The sequence below is a fragment of the Canis aureus genome, chromosome 16 (genome assembly GCF_053574225.1).
Source record: "Canis aureus isolate CA01 chromosome 16, VMU_Caureus_v.1.0, whole genome shotgun sequence".
NCBI lineage: Eukaryota > Metazoa > Chordata > Mammalia > Carnivora > Canidae > Canis > Canis aureus.
Window position 1 is genome coordinate 6,633,499 of NC_135626.1, and position 27,323 is coordinate 6,660,821.

A 27,323-nucleotide genomic window follows, 5' to 3' on the forward strand; every position below is an offset into this window, starting at 1 on the left:
CTGGGACTCTCAACCCTGGGACCGTCTGCCCCTCCCAGCCTTGGGCTCTCCCCTCTGACCCCTAACTCCTGACCTCCCTTTGGCCTGGCTTGGCCCCTGCTTTCCCTCTCAGCCTGCCTGCCCTGGGCCTGGGGCTTTGTCTCCCCACATCCTGCCCCCTGACTTGGCCGAAGGGTGCCTCTCATTTCCTGAGGGTCAAACAGGAGAGATGGCACCCATCACTCCATGGTCCCCCGGGCCCACAGATACTCAGGCAAAGGCTGTTTCTCCAGTTAGCTTGTCACAAGGGGCCAGTAGACCCCCACTCTCCCTGAAGAGTAATGTGTTTGCCAAGCTCTTTTTTTTTTTTAATTTTTTTTTATTTTGTTTATTTATTCATGAGAGACACAGGCAGAGGGAGAAGCAGGGTCCACGCAGGGAGACCGATGAGGAACTTGATCCTGGGACTCCAGGATCAGGACCTGAGCCAAAGGCAGATGCTCAACCACTGAGCCACCAAGGCGTCCCTGTTTGCCGAGCTCTTAACACACTCAGGCCTGGGCCTCGCCATGGGATCCCACTGGAGCCCCACACTGACCCAGGGAGGGAGGCCTGCCAGGAGCCCCGTTTCACAGAGGTGGAAACTGAGGCTCAGAGAGGCCCATCACCTGTGCGCCTCAGCCAGTGCAAGAAGTTCAGTGTGCCCTTTGTGTCTCAGTCTAAATGTTAGGTTTCTGGGGAGGTTCTCTCCTACCCCCCAGGCTGGCTTCCCCATTGCATGCTTTTTAGGCATCTGACGTTTCTTCCTTTGCCCCAGTTAATGGGGTAGTTGGTGAATTGTGGGTGCTGGGTGGATGTCTGTCCCTCGCGTCTTGTTTGCAGCTATAACACCAGTACCAAGCTCAGTGCTGGGCATGAGGCCGGAGCTGGAGACCCAAGAGAGGCTTTGGATGCAGCCTAGGTGGCGAGAGGCTGGCGCCCAGGCTTGGGAGGGCCTGTGGCCTCTGTCTGGACTCAGAGGTTGAAACACTGACCCCCTAAGTTGACAGTATTGGAGATGGTGGGGCCTTTGGGAGGTAGTGAGGCTTAGACCAGGCCGTGGGGGGGCCTCAGAATGGGATTAGTGACCTCTTCAGAAGGAAGAGATAGACCTTTCTCCCCACGGACACATCCAGGAAGGCGGCCATCTGAGAGCCGGGAAGAGGGTCCTCACCACACAGCCTGACCACACAGAAACCCTGATCCCGATTCCAGCCTTCAGAACCGGGAGGAGTAAAGTATGTGCTGGTGAAGCCCCGAGTCTGTGGGGTCTGTTGCAGTAGCCCGAGCTGACCAGGGAGGGTAGTTGTTGGGCACACCAAGTGGGGCCCTGGTGACAGAAGCTTGGAAGTGGGACACAGCCTGGTGTGTCTAAGAACCGTGTGTCGTGGAGGAGGGCGGTGCAGTGGGGGTGGGGGACAAGGTGCAGGAGAGAGAAACTGGGGACAGTATGGGGTCTGGCCAGGGGTCCCAGATGCCTGTGAACTTGGTATCATTTAGGGACACTCTTGGTTCTGTTTTCATATAATATAATGAAAACATCCTTTACCTGAAAGGGAATTTATGCACATTCCTGGGCTGGCTTCTAGAAGCAAAGTCTGCTCATTGTTTGGAGTTTCTCATGAGGCAGGACCTTGTATCCTTTAGAAACGCCTTTAGCTTCAGGTATCAGAAAACATAACTTCCAGGGGCTTAAACCATTAGACTCACTAAAGTTTACCTTTAAAAACAAGACCAGGGGCAGCCCCGGTAGCTCAGCGGTTTAGCGCCGCCTGCAGCCCAGGGGGTGATCCTGGAGTCTCAGGATCGAGTCCCACGTCAGGCTCCCTGCATGGAGCCTGCTTCTCCCTCTGCCTGTGTCTCTGCCTCTCTCTCCCTCTCTCTCTCTCTCTCTCTCTCTCTGTGTCTATGAATAAATAAATAAATAAACTTTAAAAAAAATAAAAACAAGACCAGGAATGATGTCTGCAGGTTTATTTAGCCACAGGATCAGACTCTAAGTTGCCTCTCTGATTCTCTTCATGGTGATAACAAGCTGCCATAGCAACAAGCATCAACCTCATGGTGATAAAGTGGCTGCCACAGCCCCAGGACTCCACGTCTTCATGGGGCCACATCTCCAAGTGGGAAGGGAGAAGGTGTGCGTGATGAGAGGCATAGTGAAGGTGTGAGAGAGTGCTCTCCTCTGGGACTTCTCCCCTTTAATCAGGGAGGAAAAGATCTTGAGGCCCCTGCAGATTTTGCCTTGTATACCATTGGCCGGAACATGGCCCCATGGCCTCTTCTGGCTCTAAGGGATGCTAGGAAAATAAGCACATGGCTTTTTAGCCTCTGTGATGGGAGGCAGGCAGGGGAACAGGGGTTTGGGAATGGCTGGGGGCGAGAGGATCTTCAGTGTCTGTTAGTGTCCCTTTCTCCAGCATGTGACCCTGTTGCTCTCGCAGGCCAGCCCCAAATGTTATTACCTCTGTGAAGTCAGCTTCCACTGGAGCTGGTCATCACTTCCTCTGCCTCCCACCCCACAGTGCCTGGGGGGACATCCTGTGACAGGAATCCCTTCCTTTCAACATATATATTCCTGAAGCCAACTCACGGCGAGCGAGTGTGGGAACGTGTCGCAGACTTGAATGTGGTAATGGGGCTGTTCTTCCCCCGACATGGGAAAACATACAAAATCCCCTTGTCTTTTTAGGAACAGTTGTCAAAGTGCCAGGTCCAGGATTTTGTGTGTGTTTCAGTTTTGTCATTTCACTTCACGGTTTCCACCCTGCTTGTCCGGAATTCATCTGGAGCACTTCCAGAGGAGTGTCAGGATCTGTGGCTCTTGGAGGGTCTCGTGATGTCTGCCCTCGGTCACGTTACCCTGACGACACCCGGCCCTCCTCCCTTTTGGCTTGTGCCTCTGCCCTTGCATCTTCCAGCTCCTTTTTGTAAAATAAGAGAAAATGCAATAAAATGTTTCGGGAGTTCCCACTTATAATCGTTGTAGTCTGAGGGGGTGACGAGGGGCACCTGGGTGGCTCAGTGGCTGAGCATCTGCCTTTGGCTCAGGGTGTGATCCCAGAGTCCCTGGATCGAGTCCCACATGGGGTTCTCCGCAGGGAGCCTGCTTCTCTCTCTGCCTATGTCTCTGCCTCTCTCTGTGTGCCTCTCATGAATAAATAAATTAAAATTTTAAACAAATAACAACTACAAAAAACAAAGGTGGTGATGAAGAACCACAGACAGGACATCCGCTCATAGGCCGGGTGCGGGGGGATGCACTGTGCTGATATGACCTCTCAACTAAGCCGACTCCAGCTCGGGGAGGTAGAGACCACCCTGGCCCCTACTCTGCCACAGAAGAAATGGAGACTCTGGGAGGTTGAGCTGCATTCTACCCCCCACCCCTGTGGCCACTAGGGCTGGGGCCCAGCCTAAGGGGTCACATTGCTGTTGTGGTCGAGATGATCCGCACTCACCCACCGAACTTCTGCTTGACTCCTCACACTCCCTGGCCAATGGGTGGAGAGGTGAGGTGACAAGTGTCCCCTCCAGGCTGGGGCTCCCATTTCCCTGTTGTCTCTTCTCCTATTTCAGTGACCCTTGCAGATGGGGAGCCGTCAGACGGGGGAGCCCCTGGTGGCCTGGGTTCCTGAGCGACTGTGTGGAGCGGAGCCCCAGCAGTGGCTGAGCAGTTAGTGGGAGAGGAACTCCTATTCTCCGCCACTCACGCTACACGTGCAGGTGGGTGAGCGCGGCCCTGCATCCCTGCCCCCGGGGGTGCTCTGTCATTGCTGCTGGACCCTGCTGAGCCAGGCTGAGCCGCACAGCTGCACAGGGTATTCTGGATGTGGCCTCTCATCCACACCAGGGCGTTGGCAGGGCCTTTGGCTCTGGCTGGCATGGGACAGCCTCCCTTTTCTGTCAGGCCGTTTGGAACCTGGCAGCGTCGCGTGGAACCTGGGCACATCTGGGGTCCCCCCTGCACGCACCCCTCTGAAGCCGGGCACTTCACAAAAGCCCCAGCTGCCACTGGCAGGGTGGAGGGACATCTGTGCCGCACTGGCCCAGGTGCTTCTGGCAGCGAAGGCTGGGCTGGCAGGGACATGGTCTGCTGGAAGCTCAGGGCTCTGGGCCTCTCCAGCCTTGTCCCTGCCCTGCCCTGCCCTTACCCCGTCCCCTCCTCCCTCCCCACATCTGGACCCTTCTCCACCACCATGCTTAGGGGGTTCAGGGGGCTCAGGGGGTACCCTTCTGTCTTCTCTCATTGCGCCCACTCACTTTTGCTGCTTTGATATCACCACCGTCACTTGGCTTTATATCCCCGCCCCCCGTTGACTTGTCTGTCTGCCCTGGGAGGCTGTGGCCCTCGTGGGTGGCAACCGTGCCATTTCTGAGCCAAGCCCTGGCTCGGCACAAGACTGGTGCTCTGTCAACCGTGCCTGCAGTGAATGATGGATGCCTCCCTGGCCCTGGGAAGCCGCACCTGTTCATTGAGCACCTGCTATATGCCGGGCCTGTCACATGTCTGCCGTGCTTGGACTCCAGTTGTGCCACCATCCTCTTGCGTCGTCACCACATATGCTCGTCAGGCCATGATTAGCATTTGCCTCTGTCTTAGCCTGAGCTGCCCTGGAAGCAGAGCCTGGTGAGGACCCGGGTGTGCATCCTTTGCTGGGGAGTGCTCCAAGGGGGCAGCAGGAGGGGACAGGGGAGTGAGCCCACCCAGAGAAGCCCACACAGGGCTGGGGGTGACAGGGCTGATAATCACTACAGGCAGCTAGGCCTCTATCCTGCTGGGCCCTCTGCTGCCATATGGGAAGCTACCCAGCACCTTCTACAGGGGCACTGATGGAGGACGGCCCTGGGGGCTCGAAGTCCCCTGCACTCCCTCTATGCAGGCCTTTGGGATGGCTCCCCCTGGTGCCCCACGCTGCACAGAGTGAGCAGAAGGATGTGTGGGTGGGGTGGGGGGCACAGGGTCTGTGTGCAGAGTCTGAGCCTGCCTGCACCTGTCCCCACCTGGAGCTCACCTGGAGCAGAGATGAAGCCAGAGGGATGTGAAGTGGGTCCAAAAGGCATCTGATTCAATTCCCACTTGACAGACAAACTAGGCCCAGAGATCGCTTGCCTCTTTCCTACTGTCACCTAAAGGATGTGCCAAACACTTTGAAGACTGTAAAACTCACTCTTTCATCCTTCCAAACGACATCCCTGGTGCACCTGCTCTGGGCCCTTTGCTGCCCATGGGACATAATACGATGAATGAGAAGCCTTGCCTGGTGGCTTTGGGTCTGGTGGGTGGGATTGCTGGGTCCTAGCGATCCTGAGGTTCTGGGTGGCCCTGCTCAGGGGTTCGGCAGAGCTGTGTGGAATCCTGGCTCAGTCATGGGCAAGTCATAGTCTCCACCTCAAATGGCTGTGTATGGGGGTAGGTCCCATGAGCCAGGTCACAGATGCCCAAGAACAAGGAAACTCCCTATGAAGCATGCAATTATGACCCCATTTTACAGATGAAAACTGTAAGGCTCAGAAGGATCAGCCACTAGCCCAAGGTCATGCAGCTGGCTGTGGCTGAGCCGGGGTCAGAGCCAGGTCTGTCTGCCTTTGACCATTATGTGGCAGACAGGACCATGAGCCTGGTGGTGGAGGCCCCAGCCCCCAGCATGATTCCTAGAACACAGTGGATTAGGAATAAAACTGTACCTCCTTGGGGTTAGGGTCCTGGTGGCAGAGGGAAGCCCCTCACCAAGCTAGGCTTGTGTTCTGATGCAAATGGAGGACCCTGAGTTTCCCCCAAGGGCTCTCACTCCGCATCCCTGGCTCTCATCTGAAGTGCAAACCACCTCCCTCCATCTCCATCCTCACTTCCCCACCTGCCATCCAAAGAAGCAGCAAAGAGGCCGCTTCTGGCTCTGTGCCCACAAGGGCAGTGTTTGACCGGGACCCAGTTTGGGGGCATTGCCAGCTCTCTCCCTCAGAAATTGGGGTTTCTCTTCCGAATGCTGGCTGGGTCCTGGCTTGGCAGTGGGGCCCAGACGGCTCTCCCCCTTCCCCCACCCCTGTCTTTCCAGTCCTTCCCTTGTGCAGGTAGTGAAATTTTAAACAGGCAACTCCTGCTGCCCGATTTTCATTAATTGGATCTAAAAGGGTTTCTATTTTCTCCCCGAACGCTGATTGATCCAGCCGAGGTAAACAGCACCACCAAAAATGAGGGGGGCTGTTGCTGAGGGAGATGGGGTAGCTAATGTTACTTGACATTTACTCAGGGAGAGGAGGGGAGGGAGGTGAGTCACACGCCAGAGTCTCAGCCCACAGATTCTGTGGAAATGAGCAGCCTCGAGGCAGGCGGGAGCAGGAGGGCTCCGGGAAGCATCGGTTCTCCCACTCTCGTGGGCTGTGGGGAACCCTGGGGGTTCTCACTCCTGGAGGACAGGGTCTCTGTCCTTACATGGCTGTGCATTTAGCTCCAGAGGTGGCACTCCTGAGGATGCCAGCCAGGCTGGGCTCATGCTTTCCTCTTCGTGACAGGGAGAGATGGGAATGTAGGCACCTCCCTCCGTGGAAGGCCTTTGCAGGATGGGAGGCGGTCGGGGTGGTAGGGAGCCAGACAGGAGGGGCTGGGTACTTGTTTTTCCACCCACCAAAACCAAAACAAAAAACCCAAAACAAAACAAAACAAAAAAACCCAACAACCAACAACAACCAAACAATCTTTTGTCAAGCAATCTTTGCTTGTGACTGCCTCAGTTTCCCAACGTGGTGCTATTCCCACTGGTGTTTGCGGGAGGCATAATTATGGTTAGGGAATCCTGGCTGAAGGGGAGCAGGTGTGGCTTTCTGCACCAGGACGGAAGAAGGAAACCAGCTAAGTGCTGGCCTCACCACTGACACCAACCACAACCACCGACTGTGTGCCGGCACCTCTCGCTTGGCTTGCTCAGCACGCGTGGGCCGAGCACCTGTTATGGACCAAGCTCTGCGGGTTGCTGATGCTCCTAGGGAGCGGCCTGCCGCTGTGTCTCCCTGCCGGGCCTGGCCCTTTCCCGTGGCCTCCCGTCACCCTTGCTGCCTTCTGGAGCCGTGGGTGCTGTGCTCTCCAGGCTGCCGCCTCGCAGATCTTCCCCTTTCTGCTGCCTGCCCTTAAGAGCTGATTGCACTACCTCTTCCCCCAGGGAATCCTTCCTGTCTCCTCCTGCCCAGGAGCCTCCCATCCCTTGGGTACCAATGGACTTGATTTTCTGCGGCGAAACTAACTAAGTTTCCCAAACTAAGCCCACCAACCCCCTAAACCTGCTCCTCCTGTTTCATCTCATGGCAGCAGGGCCCGTCCAGCCAAGCAGCCCCCTTGCCAGACTTGACCTTCACCCTGCTTCTTCTTGCCCTCCTCCATCACAAAAAGTCATCACCAAATCACCCCAGTTCTGGGTCCTCGGCCTCTCCCAGATCTGTCCACCCATCTCCTTCCCCGTTGCTGATCTGGTCCTGGCCACCGTTGTCCCAGCTTCCAGCCGGTTGCTCAGCCTCTGGCTGGCAGCCAGAGTGTCCTTTCACTGCATAGGAGACTCCAGGTGGGTGCTACTTCCCAGGGCTCCCGACTTCCATGGCTGCTGTGGAAAAGTCGGCTGTCGGCCCAGCCAGACTTCCCTGGAAGGTGAATCTGGCTTTTTCCCTCTGACTGCTGCTAGGTATGTTCTCTCCTTACCTTTGGATTTCTTTCTTTCTTTCTTTTTTTTTTTAAAGATTTTATTCATGAGAGACATAGAGAGAGAGAGAGGCAGAGACACAGGCGAGGGAGAAGCAGGCTCCATGCAGGGAGCCCGACGCGGGACTCCATCCCGGGTCTCCAGGATCACACCCTGGGCTGAAGGCGGCGCTAAACTGCTGAGCCACCCTGGCTGCCCTACTTTTGGGTTTCTGCGGATTCGCTATGTTGGGTGGAAGTGTGGATTCTTTTTATTTATCTCTCTGGGGACTTTTTAGGTGTCTCGAATCTATGGTTGGGTGTCTTTTTCTTTTTTTTAAGATTTATGTATTTGTTTTAGAAAGCGAGAACACTTGAGCAGGGGGAGAAGCAAAGACGGAGGGAGAGAAAAAAGTCCAGGGTGACTCCCCACTGAGAGTTGTGCCTGTTGTGGGCTCAGTATTATGACCCTGAGATCAGGACCTGAGCCAAAATCAAGAGTCAGATGCTTAACCGACTGACTCACCCAGGCGCCCCTGTGGTTTGGTGTCTTTTATCAGTCCTGGACATTATCAGCCACTGTCTCCTAAACACTGTCTCTGTTCCTTTCTCTCTCTTCCAGGGCTCTGATCAGACTTTATCTTGCCTACCCTCTCTGTCTCTTACCCTCCCCTTTTGCCCATCTCTGTGTCTCTCTGCAGTGCATCCAGGATATTTTCTTTTGACCTAATTCTTTCTTTGGCTGCATTTAATCCATTCTCAAACCCAGCCACTGAGTGCTCTCTATGCCTCATCAGTTTGAAATACAACACACATGCAGGAAATGCATAAATTATAAAAATACAGCTTTGCAGCACAGTGAAAAACAAACATGCAATTTAATATTTAATGAATGATTAGAAACCAATGTGTATGAGACATACAGGTTCAAGAAATGAAGCCTCAGACTTTTTTTTTTTTTTTTTTTTTGAGTAATCTCTACACCTGCAGTGGGGCTTGATCTCATGACCCCTAGGTCAAGAGTCACACTCTCTACTGACTGAACCAGCCAGGAGCCCCTAACGTCTCTGAGTTTTAAATTTCCATTATCATAATGTTCATTACTAGGGCTACTGTTTGGTTCTTTTGTCAGTTTGCTGTGTCACTTTTTAGAGTTTTATGTTCTCCGGTGATGTTTCACACTTATCTTTTAATTTTTTTAAATATCGTAAGCACCATTGTTTTATGTTAATTCCCACACCTGAACATCTTTGCAGGTATGTCTCTAAGTGTTTTCATTCATTTGTTTTCTCATGGTGTCTTATTTCCTTGTATGCCTGGTTTTCTTGGTGCATTGATCACAGTATTTGAAAAATTAAACACAGGGACAGTCTAGAGCATGAGACGAAGTTGCTTCGCTTCATAGCAGGATTTTGTTTGCATCAACCATGCACTTGGAAGTACTACCTGTCCGGGCCCACCTAACAAGCTGGAGCTTCCCTGAGATGCCTGAGTCATTCAAACCCAGCTGTTTCCTCAGAAGGTACTGGTCCACTTCTTATCACCCTCTCCCCAAGGGAGACCCTAACCCTCTCCCCAGGAGACCCTGGGGGTCCCAGCTAACTGTGGGAAAGTCTTTTGTGAGACTGTGGGTCCTGGGCTTTGGTTTCTGTTCTCCCCACCCCCACCCCCATTTTTCTGCAGCTGGCAAAGGCAAGGCTTCTCTCAGCTTGGAAATTTTCCTTAGGCAGAAGAAGCCTCCATGTGCACTCCTGCTCTGAGTTCCTATTTTTCCTTTAGGTTTGGTTGGAAATTTCTCATTCTTTTGTAAACGTTTGAGGCTATCCCTAATATATCTGTATCTCTGCGTTAGGTATAGATATTTCAACTCAAGTTACTATATAGAAGCCTGGTCAGAATAACCCCGCCTATCCTCATCAGAAGCCCGAGTTATCTTTCTAAACAGGAAATCTAGCCACATGTCTCCTGTGTTAAGAAGTATTGACAGGCTCCTGCTGCCCTTGTGTAGAGATCCACTCTTAACTGTGTCTCCCAAGGTCCTGGCAGATCTGGCCCCAGACACCCTCCTCTGAAAATGCACCCCTCCCCACTCCATCCCCTCCATGCTGCCCTGCTCTCTGCTTCAGCCACACTGAGCTGTTCTGGTCTCTGAAGGCCGGAACCACACCTCTGGGTGTAGGTAGGTGCTGTTGGGTTCCTTCAGTCTGAGCTGCTTTTCCTCACCTCTTAGTCTGGCTAAGTCCTGCTTGCCCCCTAAGTCTCAGGTTAGACATTACCTCTTCCAGGAAGCCTTCCCTGACTACTCCACCCCAACCTCATGCTAGATCGGGTGCCTCCTCTGGGCTCCCCCAGTGCTTTGTATGTCCCCTGTCACAGCACTGGATTGTAATTACCTGCTTCCCTGTTTGTCACTTCATCAGACTGTGGGCTCAGTCAATGTATTTGTTGAATGGATGGATGCATGGATGGATGGATGCATGGATGGATGGATGGATGGATGGATGGATGACTTCTCACTCCTGCCCTGACATTGTCAATTGTTCCAGCTCTTTGGGGATCCATCTCCTACCCCCAACTGAATTGGTGGTGCCTGGACAGGATTGTCCTTTCTTCATTCCCCCTCCACCTCACCTGCCCTGTCCTCAGCATGGAATGGCTCCAGGCTCCTTCTAGCACACACTTCCTTTGATGCTCAGGCCCTCTCTTGATCTCAGGCCAGAGATCAAGAACTGGGGCTGCACGTCCCAGTAATAGGAGAATATACCAGAGGGGGAAGTTTTAATTCAGACTACAGGAAACCCTATTTCATGTAAAGTTCATTCCTGTGCATACAAATTCTAAACCCCACTGCTAAGAGAAAGCCAGGTGGGGAGGTGTTCAGTTCAGCGATGATCCAAGGGCTCTGGGCCTCTGACTCAGGTTAGAATTTCTGACTGTAGGACCTGGAGGGAAGAATTTAACCATTTATTCTACTCATCTGTAAGAGACAGGAAGCCGTATTATTTATCTGAGAGCACTGAGGAGGGGCCAGGCTGATGGGGCCCTCTCAGGAGATCCACATTCCTTTCCGCCCTCTGTCTTTGCTGACTCTGTGTCCCTTTCTAGAATGCCCTTTTCCTTCCCACACTAGTCACATCTGCCTCGTACTGTGAGGCCAGGAGAGCTCATGCTGACCCCTGGATCCATGCAGGCCTTTGCTGGCATCTCCCTCCACCATGTGAGGAGGCAGCTGGATGGGATAAAGCATCAACATTCATTAGGAGCATCACTTGAGCTCCTCCTGTGTGCAGGGCCCTGTGCTGGGGACGCAGTGATGAGTGAGCACTGCAAGCCCCATTTTCCTGTACTTGGGGTGTGCAGTTCCCATCGGTAGAACGAGGGCTCTCATTAAAGCTGTTTGCCTGTCTGGGCTGGTGGTCTCTTCCCATCTCCCCCGATACCTGGCTGTCCCTCGGAGGAGGGTGGTGGGACTCAGGTAGGGGGTGCATGGCATGTCCATCTCCCCCTGGGGAGTCCCATCTGCTGAGGCTGCAGAGCAGGGGCAGCACTTCTGAGGGCTGGAGATGTGGTCTCCGCAGTGCCCAGCTTGGGATCTCGCACCTGGGATGGGAGGGGGATCATTTCAAATGCAGGGGGAGCCATGGAAGAGTCTAGAGCGGGAAGTGTCTGTGAGGAGGCTCCAGGCTGTAGAGCTGGGGCTGAGGAGGAGGCTGTAGAAACAGAAACAAGGGGAGACATTTGAGGAGTGTCTGGGGTCGGATGGACCTGGTGACAGGACGAGGGGGCTTCGGGCAGGGTGGACCCAAGGTCCTGAGACGACAGCTGAGAGGATGAAATCATTTGCAGAGGGAGGGGTCCCAGAGAAGAAACGTGTTTCTGGGTGGTGTCAATGGGCAGGGCAACAAGGAACCCATTTTTGGCATTTGGGGCATCCAAGTGGGAACATGTACTAAGGTGGCTGGGGTTTGGGGGTGAGCAATGACCGGTTGAACCCTCTCCTCCAGCCCCCGCCCCTGCCTCCAGCAGCATCGGGACTTGGGGCCTGTTCCTCGGGGTTCTGGAACATACAGACCTCATTTCCCTCCTACTACCTTCCCTGGAAGGAAAACACCCAGGGACTTGGTTGAACCTTGGAATTAATTTCATTCAAAGTGTAGCCCAGGAGTCTGATCATGTGGGACTTTCATAATAAGATTACTTAATCACATGCTTACTCCGGGACGAGGGAGGCACTGCTCGGGCCTGTGGGAGAGCTCCCAGGCCCACCTCTGCTTCCCACACCTGCCCCGCCCCCAGCCATTGTCAGATGGAGCCCCATGGCATTCCCAGCTGCCTCAGTTTCTCTGCCTGTCTCGAGGTCCCGGACAATCACGGCAAGAGGGGAGACGAAGCAGGAGACGAGGATGACCCCGATTGCCCAGTAGCAACAGTGGCGAGGTGTGGACTGTTTTCATCCCAACCACGTGGTGCTTGGAGCAAGATCTGTGTAGCTCATGCATCTTGGCGTCCATTGCACGGCGCGTTTTTCTCACTTGCTGTCAACTCCCCCCTAGGATGTGTGCCCCATGAGGTCGGGAGCTTGTGGCTGTTTCATCAGTGCCTGGGACATGCTGGCACCTGATGGGGCTCTGCAGGCACCGAATGAATGAATGATTCCCCGTTTGTCTTCAGTCCAGGTCGGGGACCTTCTGCTTAATTCTGTGTCTAAGCTGAGGGCCGTGACGGGCTGCTGACCACCCACCTCCCCATCAACCGGAGCCAGTGGCCATAAAGCTTTCCGGGCAGGACTGTGGCCACCCAAGGCCTCACAGCTAGTTGGTGGACTCGAAGCTGGGCTGCCTCCCCGCCTCTCCTGCCAGGCAGGGCAGCAGGAAAGAGAGGATGAGTGGAGGGTTTGCCTGCCTCTTGAACGGTCCCACCTTCCTTATCATGGGTGGACATAGCTTGGCTTGAAGCTCTGGAAGCATCTCTGACCCAGAAAGGAGAAGTAGACAAGATGGGAGCCGAGAAGTCTGTTTTAGGATTCTGCCGTCACCCTGGACAGGGGCCCGAGGGCCATCTCTGCTTCCTCTCTTTTCCTCTCTATGTGCTTCCAACCATAGCCTATTGGCTCTATCCACGTCAATCCACATCTCTCTCTACCCCTGACCACCACCCAGGGAGGTCAGCGTCATCTTCCTCTGGAAGACTCTATAGAGGGGCCTGAGTGATTGTTTTAAACACATAATGTGGAGCATGTCATGCCCCTGCTTAAACCCTCAATAGCCTCCGTCCTCCTTCCTGCTTTTGGCCAGGGCTCCCCAACCTGTATGATCTGTCCTGACCCTTCTGGCCTCGTCGCCTCCATGCTGCACCCCTGCTCATTGCACCTCTGCCACCCCAACCTCTTGTCCAGCCCCTACCTCAGGGTTATGTGCTCGTGGTTCCCCTACCAGAAATGCTTTACCACGCGTTCTTTTTCCACACTCCTTCTCATCCTTGGGGTCTTGGTGGCAGTATGGCCTCCTCAGAGGGTCCTTTGCCAATTAACATACTTGAGGTAGGTCCCTCCTGTTACTTTTCTCTTCTGTTTTGTCAGCTATGGTGTTAACTGCGTGCTGTGACCCTCCTTCCCTTGTCTTTCTTGTTCTACGTCTGCCTCTCCTACTGGGGACCATTTCCAAGGAGGCAGGGACCTGGGGAGTCTTTGTCAGCATTGAGCATCCACCCCCTTGCACAGGCCACGCACTGAGCAGCTGCTCAATTAATATTTTTTTGGATATAGATATAGTAATGACAACAAATGCTTCATGGTGTTGTACTGAACTTTCAGGGGAACTAGGCACACATCTTTAAGCCCAGAGGCTTAAAGATGGCGGCTCTTGTCAGCCCCCTGGTCTGGGAGTTTCTGGATGCAGGGTCCTGAGTCCTCACTCCCCACAGTGCCCAGCACAGCTCAGTCATAGACCTGCTGAATAGTTGAATGAGAGATTTACAAGACAGAGAAATAGGGTTGGGATCATATACTCAGTGATGGTTTTTGTTGCCTGGGAACCCTCCCACCCCCACCCCCACCACTCCTCAGAGATGAGTGACTTTGTGGGTGAAGAACAAGGACTAAATGACCCAGAAAGTAGAACAGGCTCTGCTGCAGTCAGATAGGGAGAAGGACTTGTGAGGGCTATCAGCTCTGTTGGGCCTCAGCTGGGGGAGATGCTGGTTCCCTGCTTGGGCAGAATTAAGAATCATGAAGATTTCCCTGGCCCTGGTATCCACAACTTACAAAAGGAGTTTAACATAAGGAAATGTTAACTTCTGCATTTTGACTCCAAAAGTCAACTGAAGGATGGGGGTAGATGAGACCTAACAGCAGATTGCCTGGAAGCTCTCAGGGTCTTGGGTTGGCTACAGAAACATATGGGCCCTGCAGCCCTTGAGAGCTGCTCAGGGCAGGGGCTTTGTGGATGCTTGGGGTCAGAACTCTAGATCATTGGGGTCCAATACAATTCAAAGTTTACATTTAGAGTTGGCAAGTCCAACAAACAGATGTATAGAGTTAATGAAATTCCTATCAAAATTCCAATTGGCTTTTTTTGGCAACAAATTGACAAGTTCATCTTAAAATGGATACAGAGATGTGAAAGACCCAGAAAGCCAAATGATCTTGACAAAGAAGAACAAAATTGGAGAACCCATACATTCTGATTTTAGTAGTTATTACACAGCTACAGGAATCAAGACTGTGTGGCACTGGCATAAGGATAAACTATAGATCAATGGAATAGAGTTGAGAGAGTCCAGAAGTAAACCCATACATTTATGTTCAATTGATTTCTGACAAAGGTATGAAGCCATTCAATAGGGAAAGAATAGTCTTTTCAACAAATGGTATGAACACCCGGATACCCACATCAAAAAAATGAAATTGGATCCCTACCTCACACCATATACAAAAGCTCTTAAATGTAAGAGCTAAAACTACAAAGCTCTTTTTTAAAAAAAATATTTTATTTATTTACTCATGAGAGACACAGAGAAAGAGAAAGAGAGCAAGAGCAAGAGAGGCAGAGACACAGGCAGAGGCAGAAGCAGGCTACATGCAGGGAGCCTGATGTGGGACTCAATCCTGGGACTCCAGGATCATGCCCTGGGCTGAAGGCAGGTGTTAAACCGCTGAGTTTTATCCCTAAAACTCTTAAAATAAAATGTAAAAGTAAATCTTCATAACCATGGATTAGGCATAGGACACCTAAAGCAAAGGGATAAAAGAATAAATAGATAAATAAGAATTCACTAAAATTTAAAACTTTGTGCTTTTAAGAACACCAAAAGTGAAAAGATAACCGACAGAATGAGAGTAAAATTTTGTATATCATGTGTCTGATGAGAGATCTGTGTCCAGAAGCTATAGAGAGTTCTTACAACTCAATAATAAAAAACAAATAACACAATTTAAAAACAGGCAAAGGATTTGAATAGACATTCTTCCAAGGAGGACATACAAATTACACTAAACATATGAAAAGATGCTCAACGCCATTAGTCACCAAAACCACGAGATGCTACTTCACCCCCACTAGAGTGACTAAACTAAAAAGATGGGCAATAACAAGTGTTGGCAAGGGTGTAGAGAAGTTGGGACCTTCATGCATTGCTGGTGTGCTGGTGAACTGGCACAGTTCCTTTGGAGTACAGTTTGGTGGTTCCTTGAAATGTTAAACACAGTATTATGTATGACCTGGGAATATGTATAAACACCCAAGAGAATTGAAAACATATATTTACCCAAACACACATGAATGTTTATAGCAGCATTATTCATAAGGGCCAAGAAGAGGAAGAACGCTAATGCTCCTCAGTGGATAAATGGATTAAAAAAATAGGCTACTTTCAAATGGAATATTATTTGCTGATAAAAAGGGATGGAGTGCTGATACATGGTATAACATGATGAACCTTGAAAATATGCTAAGCAGCCAGTCACAAAAGGCTTCATATTTTCTGATTCCATTTATATGAAATGTCCAGAGTAGATAGGTGATCCAGAGAGAGAGAAAAGACTAGCAGTTGCCAGGAGGGCATAATGGGGAGTGACTGGTAATGGGGATGTGGTTTCTTTTTGGCCTCATGAAAATGTCCTGAAGTTGAATATGGTGGTGGTTGCACAACTCTGTTAACATACTAAAAACCATTAAATTGTCTACTTTAAAAGGGTGAATTTTATGGTGTGTGAATTACTTCTCCATAAGACAGCCAGTTAAAGAGGAAAGGGGCTCACCGTCTAGTTCACAGGAAATATGTGGACGGAGAAACAAGTTAGATGACACCATGAGAAAGAAAACAGATAAATCTGTCTTCTGTGGCCATCTAACAGGACAACAGACTCAGTTTCTTCGGTAAGTCAGTGCGAGAAAATAAACTTCCGAAAAAAGTAATGGGATGTTACAACCAAATGCCATGTGGAGACCTTACCTGGATCCTAATTTGAACAAATCACCTGGAACCTGACATTGGTGAGTATTGGGAAAACCCCATTATGCCCTGGGTTTGCGACAAGGCCTTGGAATTGCTCTTAATTTTGCCAGATGTAGCATTGTGTTTCTATGAAAACGGGTCCACATATTTAGAGCAACAGTGAAGTGGGTTGGGATGAAAGGGCATGTCCAGGGTTGGCTTTCAGCTTACTTCAAGCAACAACAGCAAAATAACCAAAGGCAGGGATAGAGCAGGTGTGGCAAAATCCCAATAATGATTGAATCTGAATGATAGGATGGGGGATTTATAAGACTCTTTACTTTCTTTTTTTTAAGATTTTATTTATTTATTCATGAGAAGCACACAGAGAGAGGCAGAGACATAGGCAGAGGGAGAAGCAGGCTCCCTGTGGGGAGCCCGATGCAGGACTCCATCCCAGGCTCCTGAGGTTATGACTTGAGCCAAAGGTAGATGCTCAACCACTGAGCCACCCAGATGCCCCCAGACTCTTTACTTTGGTGTATTTTTGAAAAAGCTCCTAATGGAAACCTTTTTTTTTTAAGATTGTATTTTTAAGTAATGTCTACACCCAATATGGGGCTCTAATTCACAACCCCAAGGTCAAGAGTCACATGCTCTACCAACTGAGCCAGCCAGGTGCCCCAAAAACCTTTTTAATATATATATATATATGTAGAACTCCTCCTTGTGTGGACTCAGGCGAGCCACTTCTCTGAAGCTGGGTTGGCACATCTGTAAAAGAGGGGCAGTGTCTGTCCCATTTTATGGAGGAGGAGACCAAGGCTCAGAGAGGGAGCATGACCCACGCGGGCCTCAGAGCCAGCCAGTATTAGAATCCCAACCCACTCGGCTCTAAGTCCCTGGTTCTTACCTCCTTGCTGCAGTTGTCACTTCTTGGGTGTGTGCGTGTGACCTCAGGGCCTGTCTGAGGCCAGCCTGAGGCCGGTGGAGTCTGGGATATCCTTCAAGTCGCCTACGGCTCTCACACAGGCCCTTCGGCCCACTGTGTCCAGGTCATCCTCTGCCCCTGCTCCGGATGTCCAAGAGCCAGGCTTGGTGGCCCAGGCAGCCGGACAATGGGCCCTTTGGAGGCCCAGCCAGGGCCTGGCCCTTGGCCGTGGGCTGTGGCTGAGGCCACGACAGAAGGCCGCTTGTGCAGCCAGAAATAGGTCCTGCTGGGCGCGAGCTCCTGTGGGCCCCCGCCCTGGGTTCGGCCTGGGAACGTGGGTATTTGTGGAGCTGAGGGGAGGAGACCTTCATCAGGAAAGTAGGTCTATTTTGGGGCTTTCAAGAGGTAGGGAAGAAAACTGACCCCCACCCGTAGCTTCCACCTTTAGCTCATTCCTTTAGTGCAGAGGTGGGAGCCTAGGCTCCTGAGTCCCCCTGGGTTCACATCCTGGCTCTGTCCCAGCTAGCTGGGTGGTTGGTTACTTGCCTCTCTGGGCCTTACTTTGCTCATCTATATGATGGGGACAAATGATGATAAGTCCCTATGGGGTTGTAAGGATTCTGGCTGTAAGGATTCCAGGTGATGCACGCACACCCCTTGGAATAGGCTGTGCTCATAATGTGCCTGTCACTAGAACACTCCATTCCCCCCAACCTCCTGCTCTTGCCTGGCTTCAGGATGGGCGCTGCAGGGCTTGGAAGGTGATCTGGGGCACACATTTTGCATCACCACTGTTTGAGGAATCAAGCACTGGAGACTGAAGATGCTTGTGAGCCCCTGCAACTGGGCAGCCCCCTCCCCTCCCACCCTAGGCATGCTCCATGGTTATCCCAGGCTCTGAGCTCAGATGGCAGCTTCTCCTGTCTTTAGTCATGCACCAGAGCCCTGCAGGAGTTTTGCTCTGAGCTGGCAGTGGGAGGGATTTCAGATGCTTTTCCTGTACAACGTCTGCGTCAGCCTCTCTTTGCCCCAAGCTGGGTGATGGGGGCCGCTGACTGAGGAGCTAGGCAAGTTTAGGCATGAGGTCCACACATACCGACCCAGGTTCAAATCCAGATTAATATGGGCAGCAGGGGGCCCCTGGACAGTGAGAGATGGGAGTGTGTATCTAGTTCTTCTGGAAGTCAGGGACCAGGGCTACCCCCTCCCGCCCCCTGTGTGTCCTTGAAGCTATTTTTATGTGTTTCTGGAAACCAGAATTACAGCCAGAGCCAAAAGCACTGGGAGGTTTCCCGTGTGCCGTGGGTCTTGCCCAGGGCAGCACGGGCCATTCCCAGCAGACTGGTGGAGTCAGTCCAGATGCTCCACCATTTGGGAGGGGGAGCCTGGTCCTCTGTCTCCCAGGAGCCTAGAGGTCATTGTCAGGAGGTCCCAACTGGTTGTCATAAAGGTGAAGAACAGGGACTTCAGGAATGGCGGTGAGGGCGCAGTCATCCTGGGGCCCTTGAGGGGCATGAAAATCCAGAATGCTCATGAAGTTCAATATTCCATTCATTCATTCATTTACTCATCACTGAGCTTTTCGCTTGTCACCCATTTAACCAGGATCTTCCGAGTGCTGGTGGAAGATCAGCCACAAAACACAGAGAGCCTGCTTCCATGGAAGATTTGCTCACAAATCTGACCGCTTTACTCTCTGGCTCAAAACCCTCCCCTGGCTCCCCAGTGCCCGATGGAGATGGTGCAATCTTCACACTATGACAAGTCACAGGAACGTTCCCCCACTCACCTAGGCCTCATAAAAGAGAATCTTGACCTTGCCTATTCAGCTCTTCCTTCTGCCCTCTGCAGAGCACTCTCTCCTTCCCAAGGCTGGTTCTAGGCAGAGGTGAGAGTGCGGAACAGGGGAGGGCGGGAGGGCTGTGCACTTGCTGGGTCAGTTCTAGGCTGTTCCTTACTGGGGGCTCTGGGGAGTGGGGAGAACAGAGAGGGAACAAAGAGAGGAAGCCCCTGAGGCCGAGTTGAATCTTATAGAGAAGAACTGAGTGAGCACACAGAGGGCAGGAAAGCCACATTTCAGGGGGCTGCAAGGGAGAGATTCTGGATTAGAACACGATCCAAGAGCCCTAGAGGAAGGGGTGATGGGACTGAGCAGTGTGGCTGTGGTGTAGGAGTCAGACCCTCCTTGACATTCTTTGAAAGACAAAATAATATTAGAAACCCCCATGCATGATCTGTGGCTACCGTCTCAAGCTTCTCCGAATGAGACTCTGCAGGGCCAGAGCCACGTGCACCCCAAGAACTACGTGGGTTACATGTGTGCGCTCTGTAGTCTGCCTACCTTCTTAACCTCCACTGCTCCTCTGTCACCTTTTCCCTCCCCCAACTCCTCATCCAAACCCCACCTTCCAGCCGGATCTAGTTCCCTGACTCTCCCTCAGCCTGGCTGGGACTTCTGCAGGAACCCACTTCCTCTTCCCTCCACCAACCTGGACTTTTTTTGAAGTATTTGGTCCCCTAAGCTCTCTGTTCCCCTGCATGGGTCACCGGAGTGACATGCACAAGCCATTCCCCCCTTGTTTCCTACATAGGAATGATTTTTGGGGGGTGCCGTCTTAGAAGAATAGAAAATTAGTGTGGGGGTGAGTTTTACCAGTCTGTTCACAATATACAGACAAACAACCAGGAACCCACAGAATGATGCTGCCTGGCCACTTTGTCTTTCTGGGTCACAATAAACCACAGTAATTAATTCATCAAAAATATCCATTGGGCCCTTATTATTTATGTCCCAGATTTTCGATTGGGCGCTAGCGATAGAGGTGCATGTGATGGAACTCGAATTCACAATCCAAACCCTGACCCAACCCTAATCCTGACCCCAACACTAGTCTTAGTCTAACCCCAACCCAAGCCTAACCCAAACCCTGTACCAGCTCTATCCTCAGCCAAAACCCAACCCCTAATTCTAACCCTTGTGTTAAACATCTTTCCATAAATGCGTCTCCTTTTCTGTCGTAGTCAGTGAAGTGTGCTGAGTAATAATGAAACTCATCTGATTCTGAATCATCCAGCGCCTTCAGACTGGAAAAGCAGAAGGCAGGTGAGACCAGGTTGAACACCAGCTGAATCCAGGGGGTGACTCTGAAAAACAAAAAAGTATATATATATTTTTTAATTTTTAAAAAGATTTTATGTATCTATTCATGAAAGACACAGAGAGAGGCAGAGACACAGGCAGAGGGAGAAGTAGGCTCCTCACAGGGAACCCGACCTGGGACTTGATCTCAGGACTCTGGGGATCGTGACCCGAGCTGAAGGCAGACGCTCTACCACTGAGCCACCCAGGTGCCCCAATAAAGTATATTTTAATGTAAATCCCCATGAATTTATGTTGTGGCCATTTTCTAAAGTTTAGATCCTTAGCATGACCCTGCCTGACTGAGCCAGCCAGTGTCTGTGGGCCACCCCACTCCCCGGCCCCGGCCCGTGGTCTCCAGCCCACAGGATGCTGTGCTCCCCCGAATGCCTCAGCTCTCCCTGGCCTCAAGGCGCCGCACACCGTTCCCTTTGCCTGGAACACCTTTCCTCCCTCCTCGCCAGGCTGACTCTTGTTCAGTCTTCAGGGCCCTCTGAAATGCCACTTCCTCAGGGAGACCTGTCCTGACTGCTTCTCTCCCCCAGACTCCTTTTTATTTTCTCCATGCTCATGGCTCCTGTGCTTTTCTTTCAGGGCATTTATGGATATTCGTGACCACGTGTTTATTTCCATGTTTATTTCTTTAATGCCTGTCACCCCAGCCAGACAGTGACCTCTTTCAGGGCAGGGCCGTGTTTTGTTCACTGCTATAGCACACAGCAGTCCCACAGAAAACTTTGTTGAATGAACAAATGAATGAATGAATGAGCACACAAAAGAATGAATGCACACATGCATTTTCCATTTCTTCATAAAAGTGATAGAAAGATTCCTGCTAATTGAAGCTCCTGGCTAGGGATGTTTGTCCCATGCCCTAGGCTGAGCCTGGGGAAGCCAGGGGAGAGGGGCTAGGTCTCTCCCAGTGCAGTTTGCTATCTACCACTGCTTCTGTTGGACTCTTCCAGGCTCACTTGGAAACAGAGGGTTGCTTTTTTTTTTTTTTTTTTTTTTTTTTTGAGAATCCATTTCCTCATTTCAGATTCTCCACCACACTGAGGGGGAGGTCAGCAGGTATCATCCTCACTGTTTTACAAGATGCTTTTGCCCAGAGAGGTAAAAACACTTGTGTGGGTCATCTGGTTGGTTGGCGTCAGTGCCAAAATCTTTTCCTGGCCCCCAGCCCTTGGCACTGAACCTTCCTTTCTTTCTGCCCTCAGCCCCCCCACCCCCACCCCCAATCGGGAGGTGCTCAGCTCTATGGCAGCCTCCAGGGACTTGGCAGCCTGGGTGCTGCCAAGGGGACTGTGAGAGACCCCAGGCCCATCTTTCCATTTTGTTGACAAGCACGTTGAAGCCATAGTTGGAACCAGCCTTGGGCAAATGAGGCAAAAGTCGGCATCTGGGGAACCTCAAGCTGAGAGGGTGGATTTTTCACACCCAAATGGGGTCTTCCTTTCTGGAAGATCAGGAAAATGACGTCAGTCATAAGGGTCACTGCTGTTTGTTGAGCACACCCTGGTGCCAGCCAGACTGGGTGAATTGCTTGTTATCTGTCCACAGGTTTGCAACGACTCAGTTTACCAAATGAGGAAACTGGCACAGAAAGGTCCAGCCACTTGTGCAAGGCACACAGCTGGTAGGTGTTGCTGGTCGGATCTGAACCCAGATCTACCGCAGTCTAGCCTCTTAAACTTCTACTTCAAGGCAAAGAAAAATCCCGGGAGTGCCGAGGAAACGCTGTGGAGATGTTACCCAAGCTGCGCGGTGCAGACAACCCAGGGAGCGCCCCGCACACTTTCGCCGGCTGGGTCAGGCAGGTGTGACCCGGGCCCCGCCCTCATCTTCCGTCGCCACCGCCCCGGCCCCGCCCCGGCCCCGCCCCGGCCCCGCCCCCGCCGGCGGCGCTCGGCTCCGCCCCCGGAGGCAGGCGGGCTTCCCATTGGCCGCCGTTTCCATGGTTACGCGGGGCCGGCGGAGCTGCAGCCTTCCCGACACGTGCCCCGGGAGCCGCCCGGAATTTGACAGGCGACCATGTGCGCGGCAGCGCGGGAGCCAGACAAAGGGCCGGGGGAGGCGGGGGACGAGGCCGGCGGAGAGGCCGGGGGCCGGGACGGCCGGGCAGGGATGAGCCCGGTGCTCCGCCCGAGACCAGGAACATCCCCGCCCCCTGCCCCCGCCTTCTTGTATTTAGAAGGAAAGAAAAAATACAAAAAGAATTGCTGTGGAGAGCGAGGTGGGAGAGGATTCCAGCCAGTCGCACCTGCGATCCCTCCTCCGGAGGAAGCCAGGTACAGGTACGCAGGCATCATCTACCCACTGAGAGCCCTCAGCGTCATTACTTAGGCCACCTGGCCCTGGGCTTGTCACCCATCTTGACCTCCGTCCTGAGGTTTAAATGCTTTTTCTCTGGCTTGTTTAGGAAGCGAAAGCTTAAGAGAGTGGTTGTTTTGATGCCTGAGAAATGAGACCCAAGGAATTGTGGGGGATCTTGTTCCTCCTGCAACAGCCACTTCCCTCCAGCAGCAATGATGTAAGGATACATCCATCCCCCGCCACCCCCCCACCCCCGCCAGCCCAGTTTTTCACTGAGTCCCTGGGCTGTGTGCCCAGCGAGAGCCTGGGCTGGGCTGATGGGTCAGGGCAGGAGACAGACTCCTCCTGTCCCCATGTGTTTGTTGTCCTGTGGCCTCCTTCAGTTGGTGGCATTACCATCTTTCCAGTCCCCAAGCCAGACGTCCTTGAGGTCCCCTCTCCCAACCCCCACTCCATCAGTAGTTGCACCTGTGGCTGCTGTGACGCCTAACCACAAACTTAGTGGCTTGAAACAGTTTATGGGTCAGATGTCTGACTCAGGTCTCACCGGACTGAATCCAAGGCCGCGGTAGGCAGGGCTGCGTTCCTTCTGGAGCTCTAGAGGGAGAATCGTTTCCTTGTATTTCCAGGTATAGAGGCTGCCCATGGTGCTTGGCTGGTGGCTTCCTTTCATCTTCAAAACCAGGAGTGACCAACGGAGTCTTTCCTCATCCGAGATACTGACCCTTCTTCCCTCTTCCACATTTAAGGATGCTTATGATTACAATCACCACTCAGATGATCCAGAATAATCTCTCCATCTCAAAGTCAGCTATAAGCAATCTTAATTCCATCAGCAACCTTAGTTCTCTCTGTATGTAACCTAAAATAGTCTCATGCTCGGGGAGTAGGATGTAGACATCTTCGGGGGACATTGCTCTGCCAACCACTCTGGTCCTAAGAGTTTCACCTTGGAGACCTCTCTGGGTCCAGCTCCTCCTCTCTGGGCTGCCCCCGAAACTCCCCCAGGATGCCTGTGGTAGCCCCCTGTCTGTTGTGCTCATCTCTCTCACCCCGCTGTATTCACAGCCTCCAGGGTGAATGCTCCAAAATACAGATGCTGCCATTTCCATGGCCCCCTCGCCTGTGAGTCAGAGTCCAAACTCTGTACTGGGGCACACAGGCCCTCGACCTGCCCCCTACCCTCTCTGCCCTGCTGGAGACCCATCCCCTCCTCTCCACCTCACACTATTTGCTCCTGTAATACAGAATCATTTCTGATTCTCTTTGTACCCCTAGAGAGTTGACACCTCCTGGCCTTTGCCTGTGTCCTTTCAGCTCTCTGGACCATCTACCCATCTTATTCATCTCCTCCAGGAAGTCTTCCCTGACCTTTAAGTCCAGTTCAGGGTCCTTTCCCCAGAACCTGAATATACTCATCACTGACTACCTTGGCTCAAGAGATCCAGACACGTGTCTGTGTCCCTCCACCATGTGTGCCCCCTCCTCTGAGCCCCCCCCCCCCCCCGCCACAAGACCTCTAGGGTGGGCATGGCATCTGGCTAGCTATTTTGGCCACACCACTCAGCACAGAATCACCCAGCAGCTTGGTCTCGGGGTGGTGAGGAGACCAGTTGAGCTATTCTGGGAGCAAAGGAAAGGTTGCATGGAAAAGTCCATTCTCTCACAGTATACAAGGACCTTTGCCCTGCTTCTGGTGGGTGGGGTGGGATAGTATAACAGCAGCAACAAGGTAGCCAACCCTGAAGGCCACTCCACGCCAGGCATCTGCTCTGTGCTTTACTACCAACTTGTCAACCGATTCTCACAACAGTCTGGAGACATACCAACCGTCATCTGCACCCCCATTTTATAGATGAGGACCCCGAGGCTCCTGAGGCTAACAATGAGCAGACTTCTGGCAAGACCCTGGGCCAGGAGGGTGTCCTGGCTTCTGTGTGGAAGGGTGGGGGTGGTGGTCTGGTGGTCATCTGTCCGTTCCTTCATTCAATGGAGAGGTCGCTCCTTCTGGGGCAAGGGGCTAGGGTTGGCCTGGCCATGGGTGGGGTTGGCCAGCCCCTCGGAAGCAGCTTCCTGGATGCACTTCCCTGGAGCCTCTTCTTTCCTCTCCCTTCCCATTTCCTTTTCCTTGTTGTTTGCCAGCCTATTGTCATCTCTCCTCTCCTTGCCCCATCCCACCAGGATGTGTAGCCAGGAGGCTACACATTTTCAAAAGTAAAGGAGGGGGCAGGGAGAGCTAGTGTTCAAGGGGCAGGGGTGGGGAGGCAGCCAGCGTTTCAGTTGGGGGAGGTGAGAAAGTTCTGGAGACTGATGGTGATGGTCGTACAACGGTGTGAATGTATTTTGTGCCTCTCAACTGTACACTTAAAAATGGCTAAAATGTTAACTTTGATGTGACGTGTATTGTACTGCAATAAAAGTCGTTCGCTGAAGTTTTGAAGATCAGCTGCCCGTCGCACACTTGTCATTTCCCAACGCCCCTGGGGCAGGGCCACACGTGTGCTCATTTCACTGGGGAAACAACGTCCAGGAGAGTGTGGCCACTCCCTTTGCAGATGAGAAGACTGAGACATAGAGGCTGGAAGTGGCGAGGCTGCTTTTCAACCCCATCTGCCTCCAGGAAGAAAGTGCAGATTGGCCAGTGTTAGGAGTTTAAGCGTAGGAATCTGCTCCTGACCACTGCCGGCCGCGGGCGAATGCTTCCCGTTGCTGACTGTCCTCTTCAGACACCTGGGGACAATGATAGCGTCCTCTCCAGTTCAGCGACAACACTTGGCGGGATAATACTGGGAGGATTTATCATGGTGCCTTGGCCACCATCAAAAACCAAATCCCCTCCGGAGCCTGCTGATGTTGCCTCTTGGTGCTACGATGGAATGGACAGTGGTCATCCTCTTCAGCCCTGACACTGACGTCCTCTGTGACCTTGGGGGCGGGCCCCTTCTCTCCCCCGGCCTCAGATGTCCCTCTATATAGTTGGGAGGAGCGCAAGGTCTGCAGGACTCTTTCTGTCTGGTTTCCTGGGGTTTCACCGACAGTCTGGACACCTTCATAATCAGAACCTTCTAGAAGGGCGAGGCAGGTCTCCACTTTCACCTTTGCCCTCTGATCTTCTCAGGAGCATTTAACCCCTAAGCAAGAAGGAGAGGAAGAGGAAGAGGAAGGCAACAGAAGTCTTGGATCTACCCCACGCCCTGGGCCCAGGCTGGGGACAGACAGACTCATCAGCTGGAACTGTCACCATCTCCAGTGTGAATTGTCCCGTTCCTGCCCTCGGCTTGAGTTGTGACCCGGCAATTCTGGGTGCACGCCTGCCCCCACCACTCCACCTCCATGTCCATTTCAGGATCTCAGGGACAAGCTTCATTTTTCCCTTATCGTCCACCGTCTCCACAGGGCTGGGCCCAGAGGAGGATCCTTGGAAATCCCACAGTTTTGGTTGGCATCCTGGATCCTGGGGGCAAAAAAAGAAGGAAGGAGGTTCCAAATGACAGGTCTCACAGGAAGAACACACGCAGGGCAGGGCAAGGCAGGTGGGCCAGAGCACCCGGCAGGTGACAGGTGTCGCCAGCAGGGTGCTGGGCACAGGAGTGTTTAGTAAAGGGGAACTGAGCCCTGTGGTCACCGTTATTACTAGTAAATCATGTATTAAAAACCTTATTGGGGGACGCGTGGGTGGCTCAGTGGTTTAGCGTCTGCCTTTGGCTCAGGGCGTGATCCCAGGGTCCGGGATCAAGTCCCACATTAGGCTTCTTGTGAGGACCCTACTTCTCCCTCTGCTTATGTCTCTGCCTCTCTCAGTGTTTCTTATGAATAAATAAATAATCTCTCTTAAAAAAAAAAACCTATTGAGACATTTGTAGGTAGTGGGTATAGAAGGGAAAAAATTGGAAAGACTTGTCCATTACAATAATAACTTAAAAAACAAGCTTATTGGGTGATCACCAAACCTAGGTATGGTGCGGGGCACGGACAGTCAGAGGTCATTTTCATCTTAGAACCTAGCAAGCACTGGTTCCTCATTTTACAGATGGAATCACTGAGGCTTGAGGAAGCTGTGCCCAAGGTCACGTGGTGGGGAAGTGGTGGCCCCAAGCTGAGACTGGAAAAGACATGTGCAATGGGGCTGGGGAAGAGCGGGCATCAGGCAGGGGGTCCGCATGCAGGGGGAGGAGAGTGGCTAACAGCTCAGGCTCCGTCAGAGGACTGCTGCATTTAGTCCATCACAGGGGGGGCTCTGAGGTGGGACCAAGGATGGAGAAGAATCATAAATTGCCTGGAGGAGAATCCGCACTGAACAGACTCCCCTGCAGCCCTGATCAGAAGGCAGTTCAGTGGGCTCTGAGATGACCCTAAATCCTACAGGGAAAAATCTAAATTCAGCTTTTGAGCCAGAAAAGGAGCCTCCTTCTCCTCCATCTCAACCAACTCCCTTCTGCAGTTAAAATTAGCAATGAATGGGGCACCTGGGTGGCTCAGTGGTTGAGCATCTGCCTTTGGCTCAGGTTGTGATCCCGGGGTCCTGGGATGAGTCCCACATTGGGCTCCCTGTGGGGAGCCTGCTTCTCCCTCTGCCTATGTCTCTGCCTCTCTGTGTGTCTCTCATGAATAAATAAATACAATCTTTTAAAAATTTGACAATAAAATTTTTTTTTTCCAGAAAATCATCCATCCGTCCATCCATCCATCCATCCATCCATCCATCCTATGCTAAGCAGTATTCTGGGCCAGGCACTGTTCCAGGCACTAGGATTCGGCGGGGTGGGGGAAAAAGACAAAAGATCTTGCCATCTTGGGGCTTACATTCTAGTGGAGGGAGGTGG

The 27,323-nt window shown here is 52.2% G+C and overlaps 2 long non-coding RNA genes across 2 annotated transcripts; both read left to right on the forward strand.

Moving 5' to 3' along the window:
- The first annotated feature begins 3,598 nt into the window (after window positions 1-3,598).
- LOC144285233 (uncharacterized) lies at window positions 3,599-15,870 on the forward strand. Its single transcript, XR_013353582.1, has 3 exons — window positions 3,599-3,744; window positions 9,049-9,206; window positions 12,042-15,870. It is a non-coding gene; the product is annotated as an uncharacterized LOC144285233 (long non-coding RNA).
- A 6,329-nt stretch (window positions 15,871-22,199) lies between these two features.
- LOC144285649 (uncharacterized) lies at window positions 22,200-27,088 on the forward strand. Its single transcript, XR_013353887.1, has 3 exons — window positions 22,200-22,481; window positions 22,607-22,717; window positions 23,130-27,088. It is a non-coding gene; the product is annotated as an uncharacterized LOC144285649 (long non-coding RNA).
- Window positions 27,089-27,323: the final 235 nt, after the last annotated feature.